Raw genomic sequence first — 4716 nt, 5'->3', positions numbered from 1 at the left:
GAATGCCGGTCCATTCTAGTGCGCGTGCGTACCGGAAACGTGAATCCTATTGGTCGACACCACATGGTCTGATGTCAGACCATAGGGTCTGTCCAATTCAATAATAACGAGATGCTCACGAGCTAGACGCTAGCCAGTTCTTTGCGTCGTGCCCGCGTGCTTGTATCGGTTTTATCGACAAGAAAACCGCACGTCGCGTCTGTAAAAAATCATTAAACAGCAGGACCATTTTCCTAGTTAAATACCATTACACATTCCATTGTCTCTTTAGTATCATCATTACAAGCCGGTCGGCAAGATCTTCTCTATTTATTGCTAATTTGGTGGTGTACGTTAGTCGCGTACGAAGGATTTTTGGTCAGAAAAGGAAACATAATTTGCGACATTTGTCAGGATTATATCCACGTGTGAGGTAAGTGTATACACAATGCTTTATTTTTAATAAAAATTCAATATTTTGATAATTATAAATATGATAGTATAGTTAACTTATTAGCAATATAAATTAAATAATTGACAATTAAGCAAATATTTCGCATTTCTGAAAACATTATAGGAAATTTATCTATTCATTAATTATATATTAATGAGAAGTTAATTCTTCAAATTTAATTCTTTCTGTGAAAGTATCATTACAATATCGAGGTATAAAAGTCCGTTAGTATATCTAGTTCACCTATACTGTTATCATTTCCAATGAGTTGTTTAATCACACAAGACTAGAGGAAATATAACATTCTATTACTAGACAGGAAATATACATTTCTATAATATCATTACTGCCACATTAATTTTATATCACGGATTAAACAATTGACAATAAATAAACTAAATTTGTTTTATTCTTGTAGTCAAATAAATACTACAGCTTCGTAATAATTATAAATGATCACCTATATTAGTATTGAATGTCTAAAAAATTAATTGCGCGATTAAGTATTAATTTTTATTATAAAATTTTTACAGTACTTTAAATTTCGGGAATTATATACACGTATTATATTTATATTATATATGTGTTATATACATTCAATTGAAACATGTTTCATGCTAAGGCACTGATACTAACTGATACTAAAGTTTCTCATAACAATCGATGTGTAGAAAAGCAATACTTCTATGAACGGCGTAGAGGTAGACTATATCAGTGTCATATAATAAATTTAATCGCGATCGGATTTTAGCTGAAAAATTATGTGTGAATAAATATCTACAGTAGTACCGGTGATGAAAAAGTTTGTGTAGGAAATGAACAATTAATTTATTTACTGCCTAGTTGAATGGAATCATGTATGGAATGTTGCAGTCGTACATTTTTCTCATGATTACAAGATCTATAGATAAATATCGTATCACATATAACAAGATATTAGTTTAGTAAGTATATTTGCGGTACGAATGAGTGAGTAATCCCGCGCTAACGTTAGTCTGACTTGCATAAACTTTTACTACTGCGTCATTTACCCGATATATTTAATGAGCAGGAAGTAATTTGTTTATAATTTTTCAAATTTACGAGGAATAATTCTATTTTTTCATATTTGTTATAAAATTACAGTGAATATATCTTTCATGGTTCTTATAAAGTAGAGTGTATTCAAATATTAATTTTTAAAAATATTGATATATTTTTTGGATTTCATTATGATTTTAAAATAATTAGAACAACAAGTCTATTTAAAAATATATTTATTATGAAATATTTAACTAACATGAGTTCTTATATTACTGTCTTTTATTTCTTGTTATAAATTCAGTTATATCAGTATTTATTTTATTATTATTGAATAGTAAATCACATTTTACATGAGAAAATTAATTTTAAATGAGAAGAACAAGGTCCCCAAAGTATATAATAACTTACTAATAATTTTATATACTTATTAATGAATAATGAACACGAATCCTTATTATACAACTTATATGGATGTTCAATGAGATTTATTCGTACGAACGTTTTGAAGATTTGATTTTCTACATCGTTGTTCATGGTTATTTTGACTTTATGCGCATCTATGTTGTGCAACACGTGATCAGCTCAAGCCCTAATGCTGAGTGGTCAGATTTTACTTATTGTTAGCCATATTTTTTTACACGATAAAATTAATCAAACCATGCTTAGAATATGCTAAATATTTCACAATAAAATTAATATTTTTAAGTTTGGGTCAGTTTAAAGCAGTTTCACTTTATACCATCAGTCTGAAAATTAATAATATTTATATATACCGTATTATTTATATAGCCAAGTTAAACGAACATAGGAAACTGATAGATAAACGTCAAATAATTAATTTGATATAACTTGTATGTTTAAGCAGCAATGAACTTGAATTAATCGCTATAATGTACGACGGCCTTTATTTGAACGATTATCATAATTTTCATCAAATTATTTAAATGTAACTGATACATATTCACTATATACTTAGCAACGCAAATAAGTATTAGAACTTATGTTACATAAATAATTATATTTAATATATTTAAAACATTATGTACTTAATATTTATATATTTTCAAATTTCAAATTTCAAATTTTAAATTAAATTCCAAGGCTGTTATGATTATTTTGTTATTAAATTAATACACGAACACCTTTTCAAATATAATCACATATTTCAAGGCTTTACTACATGCGAAAACAGTTTATAAATCTGAAATGAATTCAGTTGTAAGCAGATTCTTTTATTACATACATTCAATACATTACAGTATTGGCCAATTTAACGGAACTATCACCTTGGATAAACTCGACGTATTTTGAAGGCTAGTTGTGTTTACTCTTTCGGTATCGTTACGATCGACCTGTGAATTCGTAGAACACTTATATATACTTGTACACGCGGAAAAAGATGACACTAAACCGGGTACTTTTACGTGGCATAATACTATCGATTCAAGAAACGTTGAATTTTGAGAAGATAAAAAAAGAAAGAGAAAAAAAAAAGGAACCAGGGAATTATTACGAATTTTCAAGATTAGATGTCCGAGTAAAGGCTAGATAAATAAAAATATACGAATTTTGATATGCGTCTGCTATCGCACGTGGTAGGCAAAAAATGTACACGTGCACAATAAATATCTGGAAGGGAAAAAAATATCTAGAAGATAACCTCGAAAATAGAGGCTTATGTATAAAGTTGTTCGTTTGACGATATGCGATATAACCTAAAAAAATTTTGTTACTTTGCAAAGTTCATAAAGTTCAACTTGCTATGATATATTACATCAGCATGTAATGTATGGAAGAGCATACGAGAATAATAATTCGATATAATCGTACTTTTTCTCGTAGAATTTTTATGACGCAAATTTTGTATTTATGTGCAAAATCTGTTAATTTATTCCCTTATACCCACTGACACGTTATTTAAATGCAGTGATGAATATTCCATTTGAAATATTCTCATATTGTACGACTACCGGCTATTATTACATCAAAGCTTCTCGATTTACATAAACAGTTTACAATATTCTCGATAACATGTATTATTTGACCTTTATAGCCAAATTGTGGTATCACTGAAATTATACATAAAATTTAGAAAAGATTAGCAATGTACAACAGTTGTACATTGTTCAAAATATAATTTATTACTGCACAATGAGTATTTGTAAATACTACAAATTAAGTTAATTAAGTTAATTAAATATTACAAACTTGTAAAGACAGATTAACATATAAATATTATAATTTGTATATAATTGTTTTCGTAGGACATATATAATCGGGATATTGCTTGATCATTAATGTATAATTTAACTATAAATGATCGTTTAACGCTATTATTTAACAAGTATGGATTAAATATTATTTCGGATGGAGATATGAGAGAAAAGAAACAATATTATGTGATATGATCGTAATTAACTAAACACGCATGATTCGAAATTTTATCGGTGAAGTATCTTAATAAATTATTATGTAACAGTTATAACATGTGGTGATATAATTTCTATCGCATCTCTGTTAGGGTCAGGTCAACGTCGTATCGCGTGTTCTACTATTGCGTTCTAATCGAATATAAATCGAATAATCATGTAAACATAAAAAAAAAAAAAAAAAAATTTTAAATCTACCGGTTTTTCATATTCTTTACATACACAAATTTTGTGACGCAATATCATTGAATTGAAGCAAGTAATGTTATTTATATGTATTTAAACTATGAACAAAAAAATGTATTTTGCTTGTAAATTACTTTTTCCACTTGTTGCATAAATTGTACGGTGAAAGCCCAATGTATTTTCTTTTCTTGGCTGCATATTATTGACATTTATAACATTTATTAAAAAATGATTTTAAATGCCAGTTAAATAATATAAGAGTTGTATAATGTTTGAAATGAGCGTGAAATATTTCTAAAGGGTAAGTAGTACTGGTGACACTGAGCGAGCTGAGTTGCATTTTACAATATAGGGGCGCATAAAGTCACCACTAAACTGATTTATCCCGGAGTGAATCCAATTGAAATCACTCAATTAATCGCATGTCGAGAAGAGATACTTACTGCAGTAATCTAATACAATTGCTGAGACGTCTGAAGCATTCAACGGGACAGCTGGTTATTGCCGTCCTACATTTACGGAATTTTGGTTGCGATTAAGGACATATATTTTCGAATTAGTATTTTTATAGTATTCTTTTGATATAATTAAAAATCTGTAACTGTTTTTTTTTTCTTTTTCTCTTCTTTTTTTTGGGGGGGGGTG

The 4716-nt window shown here is 28.4% G+C and overlaps 1 protein-coding gene across 1 annotated transcript in view; it reads left to right on the top strand.

The window, feature by feature from the left end:
• Positions 1-121: 121 nt before the first annotated feature.
• The window catches only part of FASN1 (Fatty acid synthase 1), a 12992-nt gene continuing 8397 nt past the window's right edge, over positions 122-4716 (top strand). The window contains exon 1 of the mRNA XM_017908606.1: positions 122-412. The gene's annotated coding sequence lies outside the window, so the exon portion shown is untranslated. The remainder of the gene's footprint in view (positions 413-4716) is intronic.

Source organism: Eufriesea mexicana, unplaced genomic scaffold (assembly GCF_001483705.2).
Source record: "Eufriesea mexicana isolate 0111107269 unplaced genomic scaffold, ASM148370v2 scaffold11296, whole genome shotgun sequence".
NCBI lineage: Eukaryota > Metazoa > Arthropoda > Insecta > Hymenoptera > Apidae > Eufriesea > Eufriesea mexicana.
The sequence above is the reverse complement of the archived record's forward strand: the minus strand, read 5'-3'. Positions and strand labels throughout refer to the sequence as shown.